Source organism: Oncorhynchus tshawytscha, unplaced genomic scaffold (assembly GCF_018296145.1).
Source record: "Oncorhynchus tshawytscha isolate Ot180627B unplaced genomic scaffold, Otsh_v2.0 Un_contig_5802_pilon_pilon, whole genome shotgun sequence".
Classification (NCBI taxonomy): Eukaryota; Metazoa; Chordata; class Actinopteri; order Salmoniformes; family Salmonidae; genus Oncorhynchus; species Oncorhynchus tshawytscha.
In genome coordinates, this window is record NW_024609166.1 from 1 (window position 1) to 6,494 (window position 6,494).

The window sequence follows — 6,494 nt, forward strand, 5'->3', positions numbered from 1 at the left end:
TACCCACCACTGTGACCTGTATGCTCGTTGGCTGGTCCTTGCTAAATATTCGTCGCCAAACCCACTGGCTCCAGGTTATCTATAAGTCTTTGCTAGGTAAAGCGTCGCCTTATCTCAGCTCACTGGTCACTATAGTAACACCTGACCAGTAGCACGAGCTCCAGTGTATATCTCACTTGGTCATCTCCAAAGCCAACACCTCCTTTTTGGCTGCCTTTCCTTCCAGTTCCTCTGCTGCCAATGACTGAAAGAATTGCAAAATCACTGAAGTTGGAGACATATCTCCCCACTAACATCAAGCATCAGCTGTCAGAGCAGCTTACCAATCGCTTGCAGCGCTCATTGTTCATCTAAATAATAATCAGCAATAACTAATTAACATTCCATCCCCATATGTTTTGTTTTTCTGCTCTTTGCACACCAGTATTTCTACTTGCACATCCTTATCTGCACATATCACTCCAGTAGAAATTGCTAAATTGTAATTACTTTGCCACAATTGGCCTATTTATTACCTAACCTCCTTGCTTCATTTGCACATTGTATACAGATTTTCTATTGTGTTATTGAATGTACGTTTGTTAATTCCATGTGTAACTCTGTATTTGTTTGTGTCGCACTGCTTTGCTTTATCTTGGTCAGGTCGCAGTTGTAAATGAGAACTTGTTCTCAACTGGCCTACCTGGTGAAATAAATAAAAAATCTTTATTCCCAGTCATGTGATATCCATAAATTAGGAGCCCAATAAATGTATTTCAATGGACTTATTTCCTTATATGAACTGTAACTCAGTAAACTCCTCGAAATTGTTGCATGTTGCTTTAATTTTTTATCAGTGTAGTTTGAAAATTCGAACACATTTGATGGAATATTGATTTAGCATGTTTCTGAATGATGTACCATGCTGCATTGTTGACAACATGACCCAGCAGAGCAGATTACTGTTCTATTTGAGATGGACGCTCCTCCTCATCGCTTTTGGGCCGTTCACGTCACGGGCCCATATCCCAGTGCACCGCCGCTCAGGTTGATATAAGAGACAATTTATACTTGATCTGTGAGGTGGTCGGAGCAGCAATTCGAAGCTATCAGAGGCACACAGATGCCAATTTGAGCGCTGCCGCATCGCATTGCGCCTCTAAAAAAAATTGTGCAACCATGGGGAGGGCTCAGTATAGTTCCACATTGACGTGACAAGCTGACTGGTTGACCGTAGATGGGGGCGGGAGGTCCTGTATAAAACACAAACTCACTTCCATGTCAACTTCCTTCACAACAGCTCTGAGAAGTGCAAGAAACACGAATGCCCTAATCACAGTAAATACTGCACAGCCAATGCCAGATAGACCGCGCAGCGCCTTTAACTCCCTCTGACCTCTGCAACGTTGCATTGCTGCCTTTTCACAGCTAACTTTGTTGAACTCAGCAAACGTTAGTTAACTAGCTATGTTACTAAAATCTTGTTAACTAGCCAGAGGAATGTTGTTGGCAAGCATATGTCCAGTAGTAGCTAGCCAGCCATCTACAATTTAGTTAGTTGAAGTTGAAAGGTTGAGCAATATGATTTCACTAACGTTACTAGTAGCTAACTAGGTTATAGACGATTTGATCAAATAAAAACGCCTACGATGACTGAGAAAGCTACGCAGTTCGCCAAGTAACTGTCAAGACAACTTTGTATTATTGATAGTAGCTAGCGTCATCTCGTGGCTAGGCTAACGTTAGCTAGCTTGTTAGTTTAACTAGATACTTGTTCATCCAGCTTCACTTCAAAACAAGTCCGTGTAGTCTAGTGATCCTAAATAAACTGGTTATTCAATCGGTGGTGATACTTGCCCTCTTGAAATTCAACAACTCTAAAATGTATCAATTTACAGCCAACTATTTATTAAAATGGTTTTGTTTCTCTCTAGAGCTCTAGCTAGGTACGTTAGCTAGCTGGATAACGAGACAACTTTCTGGAAAACCTCAGTCATGTCCTGTTAGCATTCGCCAATTAGCTAGCTGCAAGGGGAACACCATCGCATAGGAAGGAACGGATTGTATAAAAACAGAAAAATACCGTACCATCGTACAAATCGAGGCGATCTTTCGGACTGTCATCAGTATTTCCATCCGTCTTTTTCCATATTATTGGACCGAAACCCAATGTTAAAACGTTGACAGCCGCTACGGCTGTGGAGTTCAGGGAGACCTTGCACCGTCAGTTTGAGGATGAGGGAGTGTCGCCGGCTGGTTGGTGCACCGTGCACCGCCCCCAGACGTCCCCCTTCGTTCACTCATTGGCCAGTTTCTGGGCTCAGCAATTAGGAGGCGAGAACGAGGCTCGCAGATTAAAGTGGATGGATTATAATTGACCGGTCGTCGGGCAAATAATACGTTGGTAGCAAAACTCAATTGTAGTTTAGCCTACCACTGCATGGTCACAAAGAACAGAGGCAACCCGTCAAATATGGAAATGGTTGAACTAAATTACTCTGTAGGCATATTTCTTAAAATAGTTTGTGTTTAGCCTTCAATTCAACAATTGATTCAGTTTACTCATTGAATGCTATTTGGACTGTCTTGAGATGTAGGCTAATAATTTGGGGAAAAGACCCACAAAAATGATATCATATGCACCATTATGCTTGCCTATCCTAAACAGATAAAAATGGCCAGATGCTAACAGGTCACATTTGTAGGGGTTGTGCTGTCAGCAAATCTGCTAGGCTACTCATTCACGCCCGTTCTCGCTCATCCCACTCCGGTTTGTCTGACTCTTCTCTCTTGACTAACAATTGCTCGGGAAGTGGTGGATTGACTTGTCTGCCCTTCATGGTTTATATGACAGTTCGATTGCTCTGTCTCTATTTATCCTATGTGAAATAACGGTTCCAAGGATACAATCAATCGGATAGCCTAACGGTCTAGGATCGGGCGCCAAAAGAAACTTGATTAGGTCCATTTGTTTAGCACTCAATGCAAGGATCTTCAAACGGTATGCAGGATTGTTTCGAAGTAGCAGCCAGAGGAGACGATTATAATTTCTGTTCTTATCGAGATCGGGTGTATCGAGAGACAGTGGAATATTTTAGCAGTTTGGGGGGACGAGGAGAAGAGGCGGCATTCGCAACTGGACTCACAGGGGGCTTCTAAATGCGTCTTCTTGTCGACCCACCGGAACAAGAATGAGTGGTTCTAGCAGCTTTCTGCTAGTTCCAATACCGGAGTATCCGTTCTAGACTGCGTGCCCAACAAAAACGTTAAGATTGTGGTTTTGGGGCGAGCAACAGTCGGGAAAACAGGTAGGAACATTATTTAATAACTTTGAGAAGTGCGCTTATAACACACTGTTTGAATCTGAAAACGATAATCAATGTGAAAGTGTGTGTACATACATTTCGTTTATCAATTTTAGACCCTCAAGTAATTTTCCTATGCGAATAGAGAATGAAGGCTAGAATGAAAATAATTAATTTGCATTAGTTTGTCAAACGGATTGGCTACCAAATCCTATTATGCAGACTATCAATGTCGATTTTTAAATTAGTTGTACCTATTCATATTTCCACCTAACACTTCGATCAGGGTGTGAAACTCATTCCATGGAGGGCCTGTTGTCTTCGGGTGTGTTTTCATTTTTCATTTCAATTAAAAACTAGACAACCAGGTGAGGGAGTTCTTTAGAAATTAGTGACCTTAATTCATCAATCAGGTACAAGGGAGGAGCAAAAACCCGCAGACACTGCCCTCCATGGAATGAGTTTGACACATGTGACTTAGATATTGTATTAGGCTATGTCTGTACTCTGTAGGATTGGCCTCTAGGCTACACACTATCTGGTGTGCCAGGTTGGACAGCTAGTGGTAAACAGTGTCGCCAGCGATTCCCTATATAGTGCACTACAATTCACCAGGGCCCATAGTGCACTACTTTTAACTAAACCCCTATGTAGGAAATAGGGTCAAATTTGTGTCTGATGCAGACAGACTGATGGGAAGCTTGTCTCTACCACCTAAGGAGCAGGCCATGTCAACAATGAAAGATATGTAGCCTGCAGTATTATTCTCAAGGTGTTACTCAATGGAGACTATTCATCTCGTTGTTTCATTCACAGCTTTGATCGTCAGGTTTCTGACCAAAGAGGTTCATTGGGGACTATGAGGCAAACACAGGTAGGAATTGTATCATTGTCACAGTGCACACTCGTATAATATCTGTCATTTCACATTGTAAAAATGTAGCCACACACTAGTTTACTATAGCCTCCTGTGTTTAAAAACAACCAGTCAGTACAAGGCATCCTAATGTGTTACGTCATCATTCATTTGTTGCATGTCTACCCATCATGCGTGTTGCTAATCTCTGTTTTCCAGGGGCCCTTTACTCCAGAAAGATCAATCTAGATGGAGAACAGGTCTCACTACAGGTTCAGGACACACCCTGTGTCTCTCTACAGGTTGGTCTCTCTAAACACACAATGATGTGTCCCAAAATGGCACCCGATTCTCTATACAGTGCACTACTTTTCACCAGATCCTTATGTGCACTGGTCAGAAGAAGTGCACTACATTGCGATTTAGGGTGTCATTTGGAACACCCCGGTGTCTCTCTAGTCTAAAGGTAACCGCTGCTCCTCGCTACAGCCTAGGGGTCTATCTAACCAGACGTGGGGTCAAATACTTTAAATGACATGCCAAGTCTCCCTTGGGATAGAGGTCGTCTAACCTCTTTCTGGATGTAATCTCACAGACCGCACTTTGACTATTGTATTGGTTCAATCGTAAAAAGTATTTGACATACAGTAGCCTATGTGTGTATTTGACCCAGATCTGGATATAACGAGTGGAGATATCTCCTCACTTAGCATTCTTCATTATCAGTAAGAATATATCATGTTACAGTAGACCAGGGCATCTATAAAGCCTCTGAATATAGTGCTGATCTAGGATCAGTTACGCCCTTTTAGATCACAATGATTGAGATTATATGGGCAGGTTACGACCTGATCAGCACTCCTATTTTGAGACCCTTTGTGGACATGAGCCTACATCCAGTATCAGGGCATATCCCAGTCATTTCTCTCTACTCTCTGTAGTGATTGTGATGAGTTCAGTAACTCCCTGAGGGAGTCTCCCATTCATTCATCAAACTCACTTTGAAAACTAACCACCTGTTCAAAGGCCTGTTTTTGTAAACAAACTACAATCTGAGGTAAAGAGGGCGTTCTGTCTGTGTTCTCCACAATCTCAGAGTAACAACCACACGCAGGCTTCTCATAATAACACTAATAAATAGTGTAGGAGGGCAGGCATCACTGTCTACATCAGTCTGTACCAGTGGATTTTGAGTATTAGAGACAGACAAATGTGGCATGCTCTACCCCCCCAGGATGATGCAGAGGGGCTATATTGTCAGGAGCAGATCAACAGGTCTATCTACTGGGCGGATGGATACGTCCTGGTGTTCTCCATCACCGACCACAGCAGTTATAGAACCATACAGCCTCTCTACCAGCACGTCAGACGCATCCACCCTGCAGGGAACATACCTGTCATACTGGTGGGTTTGACTGTTACATTACGAGAGCTTGATGTTTTTATTATTATTTAAGTCTCCAGGTATGTCCTTCTCTTACTGGTGTCTAAATAGGTAACCTTTTATTTTATCAGGAAGGATTTCTTTATGTCGCCTTAACATTTCTCTAATCCTTCTCTCCTCTCCTCCCAGGTGGGCAACAAGAGCGACCTCCTCCGTGCCCGCCAGGTGCCGGCTGACGAGGGGCGAGACGTTGGCAGCCTCTCTAGGTGGGTCGTACTTTGAGGCGTCTGCCAGGGAGAATCACGAGGGGGTCCACGCCGCCTTCCTGCACCTCTGTGGTGAGGTGAGCCGGGCGCTGGGTGGGGGTAACGGGGAGAAAAGGAGAGGGGGCTGCACCTGGCCCGGCCCAAGTCCCCCAACATGCAGGAGTTGAAGAGGAGGTTTCGACAGGTGCTGTCCTCTAAGGGAAAGTCTTCTACTAACACCTTGTGATGACAATGGGGGAAAAATTATAATTTTTTGGGGTTCTGGAATTGGAATTCTGGATTGAGCCCAGTTGACTCTCCTGTGATGTCGTTGTATGATAATGAATGGAACACTTTTTTTCAAATGGAGCATTTCGTTGGAACAGTGAGAAGAGGAAGCAACGGATATTGTATTTCTTTGGATTGGAATGGAACATTAAGATAAAGAGAGTTCCCCTTGTGGAAGGAATGGCAAAGAGACAGCAAGGCCCAATACTACCAACAGAACAGTGTGCTATGAGGCTTGTGACATCACATACCATTCTGACAATCTGACCAATGGTGACAGAGGAGCCTGAAATACTGACTTTGACTGACAGGCCCAACGGACCAATCATAGCCTACTCTGAGATCTGCTATTCGATCTGAGCTGTCACGCACTAGCCTACTCTTCTTGCTTCTGATACATTTGTATTGAATGAATGTCATCTGAAAATGTACTGTAC

At 43.5% G+C, this 6,494-nt stretch overlaps 1 pseudogene; it reads left to right on the forward strand.

Moving 5' to 3' along the window:
• The first annotated feature begins 3,138 nt into the window (after window positions 1-3,138).
• LOC121844368 lies at window positions 3,139-6,169 on the forward strand (annotated as a pseudogene).
• The last annotated feature ends 325 nt before the right edge of the window (window positions 6,170-6,494 follow it).